Source organism: Eurosta solidaginis, chromosome 1, assembly GCF_040869045.1.
Source record: "Eurosta solidaginis isolate ZX-2024a chromosome 1, ASM4086904v1, whole genome shotgun sequence".
Lineage (NCBI taxonomy): Eukaryota > Metazoa > Arthropoda > Insecta > Diptera > Tephritidae > Eurosta > Eurosta solidaginis.
Window position 1 is genome coordinate 50,672,607 of NC_090319.1, and position 21,324 is coordinate 50,693,930.

At 36.0% G+C, this 21,324-nt stretch overlaps 1 long non-coding RNA gene across 1 annotated transcript in view; it reads right to left on the bottom strand.

The window, feature by feature from the left end:
- Window positions 1-8,336: 8,336 nt before the first annotated feature.
- The window catches only part of LOC137239686 (uncharacterized), a 92,160-nt gene continuing 79,172 nt past the window's right edge, over window positions 8,337-21,324 (bottom strand). The window contains exons 2-3 of the long non-coding RNA XR_010949455.1: window positions 9,848-10,228; window positions 8,337-8,662 (exon numbers count right to left, since the gene is read on the bottom strand). This is a non-coding gene — a long non-coding RNA (uncharacterized lncRNA). The remainder of the gene's footprint in view (window positions 8,663-9,847; window positions 10,229-21,324) is intronic.

The following is a 21,324-nucleotide window of genomic DNA, read 5'->3' on the forward strand; positions in this document are numbered from 1 at the left end:
GTTTTTTGTTTAAATAACCGAAAATAAAAAGAGCGTGAGGGCCAAATACTCGTGAATTTCGATATGTTAAGATTCAGGTAACAGAAGTAATTTACCCAGAAATATATAACTTCGGGCTTTTTGAGAAGAGCTTCAGTCGGCTTCTTATCGGTAACACCGATTGCCTTATTATTGAAAACGAATTATTGACGTCGAGCAATCGGCTTCTTATCGGCTTGTTATCTAGAGGTAAAAGATGTGCTATCGATTTTATATGGATGCCATACCGGCCTCTGTTTTATAAAAAGTCGACGAGTCGTCGGTAACAAATCGTTGGCAACAGTCCGATAGCAAATTGATAACTTTCCACAACAAATCGAGAACTTTTTAATAGAAAACCGATAATTTTTCGACAAAAAATTATATTTTTTCGGAACCAAACAAATTGATAATAAATCGATATTTACGATAAATAATCTATATCTTTTTGATAGTGTGTCTATAAACTTTTCAATGCAAGTCGATAACTTTGCGAAAATAAATCGATATGTTTTATATCAGAAATCGATATCTTTTTGATAACAAAACGATAATACTGTGTAAACAAACGGGTAAAACCCCGATAATAAATCGACAAATTTTCGATAGAAAATCGATAACTGTTTGATGATATATTGATAACTTTTCCATAAATAGTCGGTCTCTTTTCGATAACATGACGGTTTTTTTGTTATCATATCGACAACTTTTTGATAACAAATTGATAACTTTTTAATAAAACATCTGTAAGTTTTCAATAAAAATCGATTAATTTTTCACAGCATATGGATATATTTTAGACTACCAACTGATAACTCGTCTATGAAAAATCGGTAACTCCTTGATAACCTTTTCTATAGATAGCAAGTTTAAACACTTCGATAATAAATCGATAACTCATCTTTACCTCCCAAGTAACACACATATATTTATATGTACATATGTTGATAAACTCGATCATGTACATTGTTGCCACATTATGCTACAGCGAGCATACTGACTACATTTAAGCTTAAATCCTATATTCGGAGATAATTCCTACGTTTACACTTGCCCTGTGCTTACATTCTGGATTTTTGAATACCGTTAGAAAGAAAAAGGAAGAATTTAAGAGACGAAATTTGATAAAACTTTGATAAAACTTCATACTGCTTTTTTCGTGCTCGCAACTGCGTATAAGGGCAGCACATAAATGCTAACAACGTTGACAACACTTAGGTGGGCTTTAAATGTGCCCGGTTAACTTACAAATGGATTTTGCCTGCATATGTATGTGTTTTAATACACACATATATATAGGTAGAGTTGTACATTGTTGAATGTGTAAGTACGTGCCACTTCGCCATCATGCACCTCCATTTACAATTCAATTTCATCTACATAGCCATAGTGTACCTCACCACAATTCGTCCCCACCATAAGCACCAGCACCCTCTTTATTTTAAGCATCCAGGCGGCATTGTAGCTTTACGTTGCTAGGAAAAGTTTCTTTTCGTGTATTAAGCTTTTATAGTTTTGCGGAATATTCTTTGTCAATGCAAGGGGCATTTATTCAATTCAATTTGAAATTTACGACTGTGCAAATAATTTTATTCATTGTCTGTTGGCTTTAAAAAAATTTTTACTCTTTTACATTTGCATTACTGCAAAAACGTCACATGCACTTAAATCTTTATATGGGTAATATGCAAGTGAAAGTTGTGTGTGTGTGTGGGTGCGCGAATGGAAATTAAATCTGTTTTTTTAACGTTCTTGCATTCCACCTCCCTTTTTGATAATGAAGTCAAATCAGTTTTAGTTCGCATTTCGCCTCAGATTTGGGGTAGGTTGAACTGCAATGGGGGCAGACATTCACAATCATATGGGGACCACCGAATCAGCGTTTTATTATTGTTTTCGGAATGAGTTCGGACGATTTCTGGATTATATCAAGATTATTTCGCGATATTTGAAGAAGAATTTCCAGATATTTTCTCGATCGTTTAGATGCAGTCTCAGGATATTTCGGGATATTTGCGAGCTTATTTCCGAATTGTTTTCACGAATTATTAGGGACTTTTTCCGAATCATTTTAGAACTATATTCAGTACCTTTTCGCGATTGTTTTGGGGCATTTCGTTTGAATTCATTATGAAACTTTTCTGTAATTATTTCAATATTACCTTGTAGTTGATTACGGGTTAGTTTCGGGACTACTTTTGAGCTATTTCGGAACAATCGCCGAATCGTTTCGGAATCATATGGGCACCACATGTCTTTTCGGATTGAGTTGCGAGACTAAATCCAGATCATTTTCGAAAAGCTTGCCAAACTATTTCCAGATACATTTTTTTTGCAACCTCTCAATAGTTCTAATGTTATATCAGTATATCTGCGGGAAATTTGTTTGATAATTTGGAGATCATTTTGCGATTGTTTTCGGATTCTACTCTGAATTGCTCCACCTTTTATGGGCGGCAGAGTTGCCAGATCTCGAGGCAGCTAGGTAATAAAAAACTTCTAGTATTTGGCAAGTGCACGGAGTTTTACTATAACATAAGCTTTGGCACCTGATTGGGGTTCTTCTGTTTGGTCGTCAAACGAATTATAGTAACAATATGGACACATTCAGTTTATGTGAGATCTTATTGAATGGCCGGCTCAAACTAACCTAAGCTATTCTGTAGAACTTCGGAACCGTTTCTAACTTATTTTGAAATTGTTTTCAGAATCATTACGGAATTAATATCGGATCGCTTAGGGGTTATGTGTGGATTTTTACGTCATTATTTTTTACTGTTTTCACTGTCATTACTGAACATTCCACTACAGTTAATTGATCATACACTTTTTGATTTCAGGACTCAGCCTGCATTAAAAACAAGTAAGGAAGGCTAAGTTCGGTTGTAACCGAACATTACATACTCAGCTGAGACCTTTGGAGACTTATGGCATTAAAAGTATTCTAGAACAATTAAATTTAAAAGGGCGGAGCCACGCCCATTTTGAAATTTTCTTTTATTTTTGTGTTTTGTTGCACCATATCCTTACTGGAGTTGAATTTTGGCATAATTTACTAATATACTGTAGAGATTTTAAATTTTTTGTTAAAATTTGTCTTAAAAAAATTTTTTTTAAAAGTGGGCGTGTTCGTCATCTGATTTTGCTAATTATTATTTGGCACACATATAGTATTACGAGTAACGTGCCTACCAAATTTCATCATGATTTCTTCAACGACTGCCAAATTACAGCTTACAAAAGTTTTAAATTATCTTCTTTTAAAAGTGGGCGTTGCCACGCCCATTGTCCACAATTTTTCTAGTTTTCTATTTTGCGTCATAAGGTCAACGCACCTACCAAGTTTCAAGGCTTTATCCATCTTTGGTAATGAATTATCGCACTTTTTCTGTTGTTCGAAATTTTCGATATCGAAAAAGTGGGCGTGGTTGTAGTCCGATTTCGTTAATTTTAAATAGCGATCTGAGATTTCATCAAGAAACCTCAAAACTTACTCAAGTTATCGTGTTTATAGACGGACGGACAGACGGACATGGCTAAATGAATTTCTTTTTTCACCCAGATCATTTTAATATATAGAACTCTATGTCTATCTCGATTAGTTTATGCCGTTACGGATTACAGTTATGCGAACAAAGTTAATATACTCTGTGAGCTCTGCTCAGCTGAGTAAAAAAAAAATTGGTATATATACAATGATTTCGCGATTGCTTTAAGGAATATTTCGAAATAGTTTTTAAATTATCTCGGGATCACTTAAAGGAATTTGGGGACTAAATCTTTTTACATGAACATATCTTAAAATCTTCAAGATATTTTTGAGAGGAATTTCAGGGTCACTTTAAAAACTAGGTTGTTTTTTAAACAAATTTTGACGTGGGGCGTTATTCAAAGTTTTCTGAGATAGGATGTTTTCGATACTGCAGCCGATATAGTTTGATATTCCACTTAGCAGTCGCTTTATTGCTAGCAGCTATTAAATATTAAGTTACTTTATCTATTTTTCACATATACATACTCTTATATATGTACGCATGTGTGGCTTTAACAGCAACTGTGCTTCATTGCTTCACTTAAATCACATGATTAAGCTAATATTAAATTACAGACCTTAGCAAATAGTGACATATGTCAACGTTTGTATTAATGTCGAAGCAGCCAAAGGCAATATGTAAACTGCATTTGATATCTAAATGACAAGTTCGACGTAAAAGTGTCTTTGAACCATCTACATATGTATGTATATATGACAGCTGAGCAAAGGAAATTTTATGAAATTTGAATGTCACTTATCTTTTTTTCTTACCCCAAATAACTGTGAAACTACAAAAGTAAACTTGTGTGCTCTTGATATAAAATAGTGTATGTTCTTATTGCATATCACTTTGGCGCATAGTACCTGTACAAGTGCTGTTTTCCAAGCATTTTATTTGGTATATATCTATTACGTATTTTGTTTATTAGATTTGAGCGGAAATTGAATACGAAATTTCCGGTAGACTTTGTTGCTTTGAAATTGAAAGTTATTAGCGATCAAGTAGAGAAACATTTTGCATACAATATGAGTTTTAGTTGTATGTAATTCTTCATGATTTTTAATAGGACGTCAGGAAGATATATAGGTTTTATTTATAAAGAATTCAGTGACAGCAGATCTAGCAAGTGCGGGTTTGAGGAGGAAAGGATAGAGCATGTTTTGTGGTCGTGTTCTGCGCTCACAAAGAGTATAACTCCGTCCGTACGTTATAACACGGGTCCTGGATGACGAAATATTTGAGTTTACAGCTCTATCCAGCCAGAACTCGTAGGCAAATTTGTACGAGATTAGAAACACATCAGCCAGTTGGTTTTAAGGATCTACTTTATATACTTGGTTTCCCACTCAAACGAGAAACAAAAATTTGTTGTTGATTGATCTAGATGGGAAAACAGCAAGTATTTGCCAAGACGACGGAGTTATTATATAAGATATGTCCTGGCACCTGATTGCGATTCCTCCGTTTGGTGATCAAACAAATTCTGGTAACCATATGGACACATTAAATCTATGTGAGGTCTTTATCGACTGGCCAGTTCAACCTAACCAAACCTAGATGAATGAAATTGAGAAAAGTAGACGGTGGCTGCCTCTCCCCCTGAAAAAACTGTTTTAATCCAATAACGCTAAGAAAATTTAACACAGTCCAAAACACCAACTCACCAGACCTTGATCATATAGATCGATATCGAATTAATTTGTTGAAAAGTAACCAAGTCATACAGACTATGTACTCATTCAGCATATATAAGGTCCTTACACACCATCCAATTCAATCTAACCAAAATTATTCACGTTTTTTTCGTTTTATAGTTGAAATAGAAGCACTGCCGGATTAACTAGAGAAAAAGCTCTAGCTCCAAATAAATAGAAAAATTTGGTTGTTTTAGGCCTGTAGATCTGAGGATGACGAAATGCTTGAGTTTATAGCTATATCCAACCAGAACTCGTAGACAAATTTGCACGAGATTAGAAACACATCAGCCAATTGGTTTTAAGGATCTACTTTATATACTTGGGTTCCCACTCAAACGAGAAACAAAAATTTGTTGTTGATTGATCTAGATGGGAAAACAGCAAGTATTTGCCAAGAGGACGGAGTTATTATATAGGATATGTCCTGGCACCTGATTGCGATTCTTCCGTTTGGTGGTCAAACAAATTCTGGTAACACTATGGACACAGTAAGTCTATGTGAGGTCTTTATTGACTGACCAGTTCAACCTAACCAAACCTAGATGAATGAAATTGAGTAAAGTAGACGGTGGCTGCCTCTCCCCCTGAGAAAACTGTTTTAATCCAATAACGCTAAGAAAATTTAACACACCAAACAATTCACCAGACCTTGATCATATAGACCAATATCGAATTAATTTGTTGAAAAGTAACCAAGTCATATAGACCGAGGTCTAAAAATTTTTATAATGTCAGGATTTAATTGTCAGGTTTTAATTGGGTTTCAGTTCTTGTGGGTGAGGAAGTATGCAGAAACTATTTAAGTGAACTCATGGGCTTACACCGTAACTGTTTCAAGTTCATTATGAAAAGTACTTGAGCTCACTTCAAGATCACTTCAAAATAGTTTTCGGTATAATTTCAGTACTATCTCTATATCATTTTAAGATTTTATGGAACCATTTCGTAATTATTTCGCAATAAACTCGGCCTATTTCGGCACTATCTCTGGAGTATATCGGGATTGTGTCGGCTAAAATTTTGATATAATTTTGGTACGTTACTATTTTAACTTCAGGATCATTTCGAATCTGTGTTTGGTAGATTTTTGCGATGATGTGGAGACCATTTTGAGGTCAAGTTGAGACCATTTCGGGCTTCATTCGACATTATTTTCAATATATGTAATTCGAGATTGTATTCAGCATCTATTTAATAATTTTGGGAAAATTTAAACAACGCGACATCAGGACGGACAAGGCTACAGCTGTTTCGATTATACCTTGTAAATCTCTTCAAATCCTTTCTCCCGGGAGTGGGATTCGACCACCCACTCCTATGATGGTTGAAGTGTAACATACACATTCAGCCATGTCATGCCTTGGTTATTGTAAACTTATCCCAATTGCCTTCCTTGCATGTTTTATTTTTGTACAGTATATACTTTATCGTGTTCAGAATCGTTTTGGAGTTGTTTTCGAATAATTTGGGGCTATTTTTGCAATATCTTTTGACTATTTCTAGAGAAGCTATTGACCAATTCTGGACGACTTGAGGATCGTTTTTCTATTGCTTCGAGATTTTTTCCGTACTATCGCTGAATAATATATAGGGATCATTACATCGTGTATAACTGCGCATGAATGCAGGATTGTTTTTGGATACGTTCGAGATTGATTCGGGGCAATTTCCAGATTGCTTCGAAGCTACCGACGAAATGTTGTGAGAGACATATTGAAACAATTTCCTGTTTGATTTCTGGGTCTTTAGACGACCTCTTCGTGTCAGCTCGGGATCTCTTCTGGCGTCTTTAGTACCGAGTTATATCAGGCTGTTATGTGGATAGCCTCGAGATTGGTTTAAAGACCACGATTTGGTCAGCCAATATTCCGCGTTTGATTTACCAGAAACTTTTTTAATATATGGGGCTTGTGTTCAGGATCAGCTCGATAATATTTTAGAGGTTTTTACGAAACTAATTCGAAACATTTTAAGATAATTTGGAAATGAATGTTGGATCGTTTCTGGAGTAATTTTGGAAACATTTCTTTACTGTCTTTGCATAGCCTCGAAAATGTGTTTGGTCCCATTAAGCTACTATTTCGAGTAATTTTGTAACATTGAATATATCCCCGGATCATTTGTGGGACTATACCTACAAAATATTTGGTTACTTGTGAGGTTGGGTCGGTATCGTTTCGAGATTGTTGTTGGGTACTTACGTGATTATTCTGGGATACTATCGGCATTGTTTAGGATTCATTTTGATAGTAGTCCTGTATCATTGCGGGATAAAATTGAACTGGCCAGTCCATGAGGACCGCACATAGACTGAATGAGTCCTAAAAGTCCTTAATGACTGCTTTGGGATTGCGTTTAGGTGCATTTTCGAAAACGTTTTAGAGATTATTGATATTAGCTAAAAATTACAAAATTTGCACACGGCGATGGTACTGGAACATGTGTCCGCATTTCGCTTCTTCATCAGCTATCTTTTCGGATGCTGACTTCCTCCATCCACTCAACAATTTTAAGATAGATTTTGTATAGTTTCTCTCAGGGCATATGAGAATAGATGGGAATGAAAAAGCGGATAAAGTAGCTAAAAAGGGCGCATCCCTTGAAGCTTGCTCCATGGACGTCCCAATTAGACTGGGCGAAATTAAGCGAAGGCGGGAGGTGCACATGATCGACCAAGCAGGAAAGGCGTGGGTTCAAGCGCGGGGCTGTAAAGTGTCGAAGGTTATGTGCAGGTCTTACAATCTAAGACTAACAAAGTTGCTTCTATCATTAAAAAGAGAGGACTGTAGACTCACGACGAGTATTCTGACTGGACAGACTGGACTGTCAGATCTAGAAGCAGCAAATGACTTAAATCCTAGGAAGCTTCTAGTATTTGCCAAAAGGACGGAGTTATTTTATAACATAGGTCCTGGTTTTTGATAGGATTTTTCAGTTTGGTCGTTAAAACAAACTTCTGGTAACACTACGGGCTTATTGAGTCTATGTGAGGTCCTCATGGACCGGCCAGTTCAACCTAACCTAACCTTCCATAGTTTCAGTTACAAAATTCATAAAAGTTTGCTGCTGTTTCTCTGTCCTTCTACATCTTTTTATCTAACTCGCTCCCGTTTATATACCAAACATCGCACACTTGCTCACAGTAAAAAATTAATTATACATTAAAAATCAATTATTTTGCAATAACTCATAACTTTTATCGTTAAAATGATACAATCATTTCGGCTCTAAGTATCAATGACGATGCTGAAATTGTTTCATATTTCATATTTCAAAGTTGTGTTGCCAACTCGAAGGTGTATTTCCTTGCGCCACCAGGTCGTATACGTAACTAATAACTTATTTATGTTTTTCGCTTATGCTCAAAGCGCGTGGCTGCCCAAATGTTGCTCATACGCCGTGGTGTCAATGCTGCAGACATGAAAATAGAAATAAAGAGAAAATATGTAATTGCATTGCCCTTGAGACATTGGACGGATGTTGTGTGCTTAGGAACACAGTTTTTTTGCCTATTCAAGAGTTTATTACTTAACTTAATGGAAAAATATCGATACATTTTTTAGAGTTTTATTTCAATTTCATTAATTTGAGTAAAAGTCTTTTAATATGGCTTTGTTTTTATTTTGTGCAATATCATTCACTACCGCTCTTCAGCAGAAAAAACGAGAGACAGTAATTGAAAGTAACAGCTCGCGCTTACAAATTAAGACTACCACCAAACTGACGCTAATCACGCACATTGAGTCAGTTGGCGGCAAAAATTCATCAAAAATTCCTGATAATTATGCACCTTCTGCTAACTTTCGAGTCGCTGAACCGTCGAATAAGTAACTCCAATATTCAGTATTAAAAATGGTCTTTGTTTGGACTACTTTGCGAGTACTTCACAATTACAATTATGTTTCAATACTAGCGTGTTTAAATCAGGCGTCAGCAAATAGTGAAACAATTGTTCGCACTCAATTCACACGTATTCTTATTCTCTTTAGTTTATTAGTCGCTGAACATTTGGCGCAGTAACATCGATTGTGCGCATCACTCGCAATGTTGACGAACGTTGTCCAGCTGTATATTTCGAGGTGTTTATTCTGCAAAATAATGTATCTTGGGATAAAGGATTATTTTACTGAGTTGAATTGGCAAAATTGCAAAAAAAAAAGAAAAATAATAAACGTTTTCCTTTGTTGCTTGCTAATTAGCGAATGAGCAACGCAACGCGCTCGCACTAACATATCTGCATTTTCATTTTTCCGACGTCTGGTTTAAATCAAACTGTTAAGTTATTCCTCAGCTTGCGCTGCTTTTATACTCTCTGTTTCCTCCCTCACATATTTCCCCTAAACGAGGTCTAGACTTTTGGAACAGTTGTATCTCATACTTGGTTATTTAGCTATTTGCGTGTTTATGTGTGAGTAACAACTTCTACTCTTAGTTGATGGCTACATGTGAGATAAACTCTTTTTGCTTTAAGCTGCTTGTTATGTGTGTGAAATATTCTTCCATGCAAATACGTGTAAGAGTATGCCAAAATGGGTGTAACCGAGACATAATTTAGAATTTAGTAGAAATATTTTCTAGATAGGGTTGCCACCTTACCTTATTATATTATTTATATATCCACTCCATTTTCAGAAACGGCTTAATTGATTACGATCGCGTTTAGTACATGGAAATTGTATAAAAATCTGAAACTTTTTACCTAGGTGTTGTTATAACAAATATGCCAAAAAGATTTCCACTTATTTCGAACAAAAGGTACTTTACTCCGTATTTAAATAAAAATAATTTCAAAGAAGATTCAGCGGTTGTGTAGCGTAATCATTTCAGGCGGTTGACATGCAACTTATAGCTTCTTCAACCTTACCTACACGTGACGCATCCTGTTTATTTAGCAGATTAAGTTGATAATGCAACGTGCTCAAGTCACACCGTTTCCGAGATGGTAAGGTCAGTAAAGTCGTTCAAATTCGCCAAAACCTCCAAAAAGAAGAAGAAGAGAAACATAATTTCAGTTATCATTTTCACCAGCTGTCGATTTTCTTAGAAAATTTCGAAATCGGCTAGTATAGCTATATTATCCAGGTACCATACTAAATTTTAGTTCAAATTCTTTTTTAAACGTCACTTGAAGTAAAAGCAGTGACCATCTCAGAATCCCCTACATCTGAGACAGTTAAGGATGCCATATATACATACGTGGTTGGTCCTTTTCCTTGTCCTTATCCTTATCCTTATCATTATCCATATCCTTATTCTTATCCTTATTCTTATCCTTATCCTTATCCTTATCCTTATCCTTATCCTTATCCTTATCCTTATCCTTATCCTTATCCTTATCCTTATCCTTATCCTTATCCTTATCCATATCCTTATCCTTATCCTTATCCTTATTCTTATCCTTATCCTCAGCCTCATCCTTATCCTTATCCTTATTCTTATCCTTATCCTTATCCCTATCCTTATCCCTATCATTATCCTTATCCCTATCCTTATCCTTATCATTATCCTTATCCTTATCCTTATCCTTATCCTTATCCTTATCCTTATCCTTATCCTTATCCTTATCCTTATCCTTATCCTTATCCTTATCCTTATCCTTATCCTTATCCTTATCCTTATCCTTCTCCTTATCCTTATCCTTATCCCTATCCCTATCCCTATCCTTATCCCTATCCTTACCCCTATCATTATCCTTATCCCTATCCTTATCCTTATTCTTATCCTTACCCTTATCCTTATCCTTATCCTTATCCTTATCCTTATCCTTATCCTTATCCTTATCCTTATCCTTATCCTTATCCTTATCCTTATCCTTATCCTTATCCTTATCCTTATCCTTATCCTTATCCTTATCCTTATCCTTATCCTTATCTGCATCCTTATCCTTATCCTTATCCTTATCCTTATCCTTATTCTTATTCTTATTCTTATCCTTATCCTTATCCTTATCCTTATTCTTATCCTTATCCTTATCCTTATCCTTATCCTTAACATTAACCTTACCTTCTCCTTATCCTTAGCCTCATCCTAATCCTTATCCGTATCCTTATCCTTATCCTTATCCTTATCCTTATCTTTATCCTTATCCTTATCCTTATCCTTATCCTTATCCTTATCATTATCCTTATCCTTATCCTTATCCTTATCCCTAACCTTATCCTTATCCCTGTCCTTATCCTTATCATTATCCTTATCCTTATCTTTATCCTTATCGTTATCCTTATCTTTATCCTTATCCTTATCCTTGTCATTATCCTTATCCTAATCCTAATCCTAATCCTAATCCTAATCCTTATCCTTATCCTTATCCTTATTCTTATCCTTATCCTTATCCTTATACTTATCTTTATACTTATCCTTATTCTTATCCCTATCCTTATCCTTATCCTTAGCCTCATCCTTATCCTTATCCTTATCCTTATCCTTATCCTTATCCTTATCCTTATCCTTATCCTTATCCTTATCCTTATCCTTATCCTTATCCTTATCCTTCTCCTTATCCTTATCCTTATCCTTATCCTTATCCTTATCCCTATCCTTATCCTTATCCTTATCCTTATCCTTATCCTTACCCCTATCATTATCCTTATCCTTATCCTTATCCTTATCCTTATCCTTATCCTTATCCTTATCCTTACCCCTATCCTTATCCTTATCCTTATCCTGAGTTGGCAACACTCGTACTTGTCAGACGTGTTTTCTTTCATATCCAAAGTCGAGATAAAATTTCTAAAGTTTAAAAAGTTTACAAGGTGTAAAAAGTGATTTTGTTACATATATCGAGACTGTTCTTGTCCCAGCTCTAGTGGTAAGCGAATTCAACTAAATAAGTGCAAAATAAAACATTTCTATAAAAAGAAGCCCATATAAAAGTCACATTTATACAAACAACAACACAAATTGTCGCCCACATATTTTTACGCGCCTTCGCCAAATCAGCTGATAGAGTTAGCCATGGAACAGGAAAACTGTCAGAAATAGAAGTGTGGAGGCTCTGTTTCGCGTCAGCTGGAAAGGGTGTAGAAGTTAAGTTCAGCTTTTCAAGTTCGCCGAGATCGATGTGGAACGTAAGCTTATTTATTTTAGCTAGATAGTAGTGTTGTGGAAAGTAAGCTCGTTACTTGCAGACAACAAGAACACAATCCAAAATTATGAGTTCCACAGCAACTATAATAAGAGCTATCAGCGACATCTCAAAGGAAATACAGCGTCTAATTCAAGATTCCGGCAATGTTAAGAGAGAAATAAAAACTGGCGTAATCAATCAAACAACGAAACTCATGGCTCTCATCCCCAACATTGAAGCACTTTTGCTAAATGAAAAAAATGATGATCCTGCTAACACCTCGGTCAATATACGTGCCACAATAAGAGAGGAGTTCTCTCTGCTAATACAATCTTTGAATTCAAACAATGAGTCCCCTAATGCAAGTTATGCAAATGTAGCCAAATCAGGAGATAAAAAATGCAATCCAGCAATTGTAATCAGCTCAACTAAGAATAATCAAAATCACTCGGCTTTGTTAAATAGTTTTAAAAAAAGTGTATCATTTAAAGATACCAATTTTGCTCCATTAAAAATAGCCCCTGTGTCAAATAACAAAGTTAGAATCGAGTTCGACAACTTAGAGCAACGCGATACAACAATGAATAAGTTATCAAATGTATCTGACATTAGAGCAGAGAATGCAAAAACTAGAAGGCCATTAGTGATTATAAAAGGAATATCGAAAGAAGTGCAAGTAGAGGAACTCGTGCCGATTATCAGAAACCAAAACCCCAATGTAGGCTCAGCCATGATGGAAGACAGCGATATAAAACTGCGCTTTGTGAAGCGAAATCGCCGAAACCCAGATTTTATGTTCAATGCTGTCCTTGAAGTAAGTCCCCTAGTCCGGAAAACAATGCTTGTGTCTGAGCGGCTTAACATAGACTATCAGCGTGTTAACGTATCCGACTTTAGTGCCTTTCTGCAATGTTTCCAATGTCTCCAATTTGGACACACCAAGAGTAAATGTACTTCTCAAAGCGCACCCTGCTCCCACTGCGCAAGCAAGGAACACCAATTCGGGAATTGCCCCTTTAAAAAAGATTGCGAAAAGCTAAAGTGTTTCAATTGCTTAGAGCGAAATGAATCATCAAACACAAAAGTCGATGTAAAGCATTCCGCGACCAGCGTTAAATACTGCCCGCAACTTAAAGCAATTCAACAGCGTATTAACGCACGGACCGAGTATGGGTGTTAAGCCCCTAAAATGCATACAAGTCAATGTTAACCACTGCTATACTGCATACAAAGAGCTACTACAATATTTTACGTCCCACTCTATAGATATAGCATTATGTAGCGAACCGCCAATGTACAAAGATACTACAATTAGCTCCACAAGTGGTATCTTAACTTTCCAATTTCCTGCAGAGAACAGAAGAGTCAAAGCTTGCATTTTAGTTAAAGAGTCTATAGGTACATCTTTGGGCATGTCACAGTTTTCAACGCCAAATTTAAGTGTCATAAGGCTTCATATTGACAATCGCCAGTTATTCGTTGGTACTTTGTTAGCAAGCATGATTTCGTCTAGAAGTATGGCAGTCTGTAACGAGGGTAACGTAGCCACATTCAACGCTATCCGTCATGGCATATCTGCCACGTCAATTGTAGACATAACCATTGCCTCAGAGAGCCTTGTACAGCGTATTGTTGACTGGCGCGTCGATGTCGAAGCAATGCAAAATTCAGACCACAACGCCATAACATTTAAAATCATAAAAAATTATAAGACTCAAGCATCAACAAGCAATTCGACTTATAAGTATAATACTAAATCCGCCCATTGGGATCAATTTAATGCCACCTTGAAAAGTTGCGTTGAAGAATCAAATATACTTAACACCGATTTTCAAAACTGCACCTACCACGTAATAGATAACGTTGTAACAAGTCTAACCAATAGTATAAAATTTGCATGCGATAACTCAATGAAGATAAGGCGCGGTTCTAAACCATACAACCCTTGGTGGAACAAAGACCTACAAGCGCTTAAAGAAAAGTGCATAAAACTTCACCACAGACTGAATAGGCTGTCCAAGCAAGGTAGGCCATTAGAAGAAACTGCTAAAATGCACTCCGATGCAAAGCGCGAGTATGCAGCAACACTGAAGGCAGCTTCAATACAACATTTCAGGGATTTTTGCAAAAACCAGGGTAAAGAAGATGTTTGGTCGGTCACAAATAGAATTATAAAAGATGCACCCGTACAGCGTCCGCCCACGACACTTCACCATGCAGGAAGTACCACAGAGACCAGTATCGAAACAGCAAATGTTCTACTGCAGCACTTCTACCCAGACGATTGTGAAGACATAACCATAAGCCAGCGTGAAATCCGCAGTCAGGTAAAAAATAGCATAAGTGCACCTGACGACAAAGACTTCACAGAAGCCGAGGTCGTCGAGGCTATTAATACAATGAACCCTAATAGAGCTCCTGGATTAGATCACCTGACATCGGATATATGCTTGGAGGTAATCAAAGATTATCCTGGTTTAATAACTAAACTATACAACGCTTGTTTAAAAATTGGTTACTTTCCGAAGGCATGGAAAGAAGCGTATGTCAAAGTGATACCAAAAACCAATAAAGTGGCTGGAGATGTATCATCATATAGGCCAATAGGGCTTTTACCAATATTAGGCAAAGTGTTGGAAAAACTACTCACTAAGCGTTTAAATTTCCACTTAGAAAGCAATAATTTGTGGTCTAATAAGCAATTTGGCTTTAAACAGCAAACGTCGACAACCGACGCGTTATACAACGCAATCCATCATATAAAAGAAAGAAGAAGCAGGAAATACCAGGTGATTTGCGTCTCTCTTGATATTAAAGCCACTTTTGATAATGCTTGGTGGCCCATACTTTTTAAACAGCTGGAATGCCAACGTACTCCATCAAATATTTATAACTTAATTAAAAGCTATCTAGATAACGGATCGGTTAGATTAGAATATGCTGATGCTACTGCTAAAAAATCAATGTCAAAAGGGTGTATCCAAGGTTCCATATGTGGCCCTACATTTTGGAACATAATTTTAGATAGCCTATTTACCATGCCACTACCAAATGGATGCCAAATTCAAGCATTTGCCGATGATGTGCTCCTTACCGTGGCCGCAAAAACACGCGCGGAGCTCGAATGTATAGCTAATGCTGCTTTATGCCAAATACATCAATGGGGAAACGATGTCAAACTACAATTTGGTGATGATAAAACGAAGGCAATAGCGTTTACACAAAAATCAAGAATAGCAAAAATTTACTTAAATGGAACTAACTTGCCGTTCGTAGAGTCTATAAAACTTCTCGGAGTTATAATAGATAACAATTTAAATTTTATCAGCCATGCACGCTATATCATTGGAAAAACGCAACGAATTTTTAATAATATATGCAAATATGTGAGACCTACATGGGGAATTCATGCCAAAAATGTTGCGATAATATACAGACAAGTTGTCGAGCCCATGATTACTTACGCATCAAGTGTCTGGGGAGGAGCAACTAACTACTACTGCGTCCGTAAGCTTCTCCGATCTTTTCAAAGAAATTTTGCTATAAGAGCGATACGTGGCTTTCACACTGTGTCTGCAACTTCTGCACTAGCACTAGCTGCGTTCACGTCACTCCATCTTAAAGTTGCAGAAATAAGAGGTCAGAAAACAAGGCGGAAAACCTGGGTTACCAGTAGAAGTTGATTTAGATAGAGATATACATCCGAAAGACTTGCTACACCCAGCCCATCGACAAACCATTGAATATAGCAAAATCAGTAGACAGGTCGAAATTGATAGCTTAATAGCACATCATACCACACAGATCTTTACAGACGGAAGCAAACTAGAAACGGGAGAATGCGGATCGGCCTTTGTTATCATCCATCCAGATGGAACTTCTGAAAAAGAAATATTTAAGCTTCACAATGTATGCAGCGTGTTCCAAGCTGAAGCGTACGCAATCGATTCTGCGCTGTTCTGGGCTCAAAGGTACTTGGCAACACAAAACCTACACATTATTAGTGATAGCCAATCATGTCTTGAAGCTATCAAAAATAGAAGCAGTACGACGCCATTAATAGTGTCAATACATAAGCGGTTGTTCTTTCTACGTCAAAAAAAACAAAATTAATTTCTCTTGGGTAAAAGCTCATACCGGTATTGACGGAAATGAGCAAGCAGATAAAGCAGCCAAAGAAGCGGGAGGTCTGACAACAAGTCCTGTTTACAAAAAGTTTCCAATGAGATATACTAAAGCAATTATACAACAAGAAACGTAAGAAGCATGGCGTCGTGAATACACAGATGAATCGACAGGCAGTACCACAAAAATGTTCTTCAAGGTGCCAAAAGAAGCAGAGATATATAGTGAAAGATTTGGAATTTCATTCGAAATGACGCAGTGCTTAACTGGTCACAGTTTCTGCAAAGCCTACTTGAAGCGCTTCCATATTATTGATACAGACTTATGTCCATGCAACGAAGGAGAAGCACAGTCAATTAGTCACTTAATCTACTCGTGTCCCAGGTACCAGAATGCGAGAAGAATTCATGAAACCCTTTGCAAGGAGCTCAACATACAACCATACAACATAATAGATATTTCACGGAATCAAGAATTGATCGAGCCTTTCAAGAAATTTATTAGTAATATATTTAGTACACTAAAAATCTTTAATTCATTGCAATAACAAGTATTCATTACTGTATGCTAAGTTAAATACCTGAAATTTAAACTCACGTCTGTATCCAGTTGCAGACAGTATTGTTTCATAAAATCATATCACCAACTATACTCACATGCATGTATATATTAAGTTATAATAATTTTAAATTCAAGTTATGTACATGAAAAGATACAAGAAAAGAAATAATACATTTGCTCGAAGCGCGGCTAGCGTGTAGAGACCTAGGAAAAAAAAAAAAAACCTTACCTTATCCTTATCCTTATCCCTATACTTATCCTTATCCCTATCCTTATCCTTATCCTTATCCGTATCCTTATCCTTATCGTTATCGTTATCCTTATCCTTATCCTTATCCTTATCTTTATGCTTATAATTATCCTTATCGTAATCCTAATCCTAATCCTAATCCTAATCCTTATCCTTATCCTTATTCTTATCCTTATCCTTATCCTTATCCTTATACTTATCTTTATACTTATCCTTATTCTTATCCCTATCCTTATCCTTATCCTTATCTTTATCCTTATACTTATTCTTTTCCTTATCCTTATCCTTATCCTTATCCTTAGCCTCATCCTTATCCTTATCCTTATCCTTATCCTTATCCTTATCCTTCTCCTTATCTTTATCCTTATCCTTATCCTTATCCTTATTCTTATCCTTATTATTATCCTTATCCTTATCCTTATCCCTATCCTTACCCCTATCATTATCCTTATCCTTATCCTTATCCTTATCCTTATTCTTATCCTTATCCTTATCCTTATCCTTAACCTTAACCTTACCTTATCCTTATCCTTAGCCTCATCCTTATCCTTATCCTTATCCTTATCCTTATCCTTATCCTTATCCTTATCCTTATCCCTGTCCTTATCCTTATCCTTATCCTTATCCTTATACTTATCCTTATTCGTATCCTTATCCTTATCGTTATCCTTATACTTATCCTTATCCTTATCCTTATCTTTATCCTTATCATTATCCTTATCCTAATCCTAATCCTTATCCTAATCCTTATCCTCATCCTTATCCTTATCCGTATTCTTATCCTTTTCCTTATCCTAATCCTTATCCTATATCTTTATACTTATCCTTATTCTTATCCCTATCCTTATTCTTATCCTTATCCTTATACTTATTCTTATCCTTATCCTTATCCTTATCCTTATCCTTATCCTTATCCTTATCCTTATCCCTATCCTTATCCTTATCCTTATCGAGAGTCTTCGTGCTCTCCATCTCCCTTATTCTATCCTTCTACTTCCCGTCCTATAAAGCGCGATTTTCTGTAGCGTATCTCACATTGTTTACTCACTAGGCAATCATCTTCAAATGCAAAATTCCTTCTATTATAAACCCATCCAACTTGTAGCTTGTTAAGACTTTTACCTTTTCTTAGTTATTCTTTGATTGAATTACCTGCATAGTTTCCGAAGAAATAAAGTAAGGCAAAGGTTGTGAAAATTAACATGTATGTTTACACAGAAACATTTACATATGCATGTTAGCTTATTGATAAATGTACAAAGATCTTAGTTCTGTGGACACTCTCATAAAACTTTTTAATTGAAATATAAAATAACATTTAGTCCTTGAATGCTTTACTTGGAATTTTTGTGAGTAATATCGTTATGTTTTTGATTATTAGCAAGAGAAATTTTCTGTTAGCAATATAAGCTGTAGTAAAGTTGATAGTGTACTATTGGACAATTGTATCAGTTTTGAAGGATACTGGGACGACACTTTTATAACTGTGCACAGAGCATACGGTCTAGTGAGCCTTGTACGAATAGCTTTAATTAGCGTAATGCTTGTCAAAGCTTTGACTTCAATTTATTATCGGTAAAAAAGGTTTAATGTGGTCATATTAAATCGTTCCCGAGCTGGTCTGGTTAGTACTTTAACGGTGGTTCTTACCGGAGCGTATCGGATCTATATCTGGCAAAAGACCATCAACATTGATAGCACTCCTTATCGCTACAAAAAACACAACAACATGCTACTGGTCGTACAAATAAACCCTAAAGTCACATGTAATCAACTACACCTCCATGGCTTTTGTCGGCAGGAAAATTTTCTGGGTTCATAGTGAGAGTATTTTTGATACTCTTTTGAGAAGAAGTCCCGTGTATCAGGTCATTCTTCGCTTCCTTTTCAACGGGTTACTTTCTAAGAACAGGGTAAGATTTCCGGATACTTTTTTTTAGAACTAGGTACTTATTAGCGCCGGGTACTTTTAAGAAACCCGGAATTTTTAATATCCGTTTTTTTATAACCGGCTACTTGTTTGATCCACCTACCTTTATAAATCGGGTTATTCTACAGAACCGGGTGCTTTTTTTTAAAACCGCCCACTTTTTCTAACCTAGCACTGTTTTAGAATCGGGATATTTTTTTAAAAGTACATATATATATTATCTTAAACCGGTACTTTTATAGAGCCAGGACCAACAAAAAAAGTATAGGGTACTTTTAGAGACGGTGTACTCCTCCAGAGCCGGATACCTCTAAGTAACCAGGTACTTTTCCATGCGAAGTCCTTTTTTGAGCTGGATGCTTCATTAGAACCAGATACTTTTTAATATGGCACCGTGTTCAGATCCGTTTCCAGATCGGGTTTTATTGAACTAGGTATTTTTTTGCATGGGGTAGTTTTTTGAACAGGTTTTCTTTATAAACCTGGTACCTTCTAATAACCGGATCTTTTTTTAAAACCGGCTATTTTTGTGAACCGGATAATTTTTTCGAATCGAGTACTTTTTTAAACTGATAGGAGTTAGGTACTTTTTTCCATGGTGCACTGTTTTGAATAGGTTACTTTTTAATCCGGATACTCTTTCCAGAAGCGGGAACTTTTTAAAGGCGTTACTTTGTGCATCTCAAGTATCTTTAAGAACTAGATCTGTTTTTATAACTGGGTACTATTAAGAAAGGGTAGCTTTTTGAACCAGATGCTTTTTTTAAAATCTGGTACTTTTTGGGCCTGTTACATTTTCAGAACAGCGGTTTTTAAGAACCGGGTAGTTTCTAGAGTAGGGCACTTTTTCAGAAGTGGGTCCACTTTAAGTACCGGGAGATTTTTTGAAACCGCTAATTTTTCAAACGGGTAATTTTTTAGAACCAGGTAAATTTGTAGAACAGCGTACTTTCCAAAAAGGGATAACTTTTTGAACAGAGGCCTTTTTTACAACCGTGTGCTTTGTTAAGAGCCAAGTTTTATTTTAGAACCGGGTACTTTTTTCAGCGGGTACTTTTTTTAAAACTCGGCAATTTTTGAGACGGTTACTTTTTTAGAACCGGGTACCTTCAAGAACTGGGTACTTCTTAGAGCAGGGTACTTTTTCATGAGTGGGTTCAATTTGGGTACCGAGTACTTTATTGAAAGGGGACTTTTTCAAACGGGTACCTTTTTAGAACCAAGTAAATTTGTAGAACGGTGTACTTTTTAAAAACGAATAGTTTTTTGAACCTGGTCCTCTTTTTACAACCGTGTCCTTTGTTGAGAGCCGAGTTTTATTTTAGAACCTGGTAATTTTTTAAGCGGGTATTTTTATTAGAACCCGGTACTTTTTAAAAACGGGTGAACCAAGTTCTTTTTTGAATCGCACACTTTCCTAAAGCTTGGTGTCCCACACGAACGCATCTAAAGTGGTTTTACTGTATACCAACAGTAGTAACAGTTACCACTAACTTTTAGTGTTACATGCAAAGATACAAGTGAAGCTAATATGTATAGGTGTGCTAAAAAGGGTTCTAAAAGGAAACTTTTGTTACTCTTTTAACCAATAATTAAGAGGAGCCACAGGCGTTGCTTTAATAGTAAAAAATCAATCGCTAATCGGAGCAGTAACGTAAGAGATCATATCACAAGGATAAAGTATTTATGCGCATGAAAGTAGAACAAGGCAAAATTTAAATTCTTTGCAAAAATGAATTGAACGATGTTAACATAAGAAATTGAAAATAAAATATATCATGGCTAATTCAATAAATTTTTTTGTTGAGGTTGAATTCCAAACCAAACTGGGGGTCCCGCAAAATTTAACTGGCGTCTCAAGTGATGCTTAGGGTTCAAGTGGGTGATAAGGTCATTGGTTGCTTGAGTGAACGTAAGGACCTTTTTCCCTACAATAATGTTTCGTATTTTTCCTCGCTTTTGTGAGTTTTATGTTGTCGTACCTGCTGGTGTTCTAAATGTTTTGTTGGCAATAATTTAGTCGTCAATAAAATTTTACAATCAAAAAATAAACGAGAAAGTAAACAAATTTCAAAATTGAAAATACATTCACGTAATTGTAATAGCAGTGACCGGCAGCAGTTGTCGCAAATGTGACTATA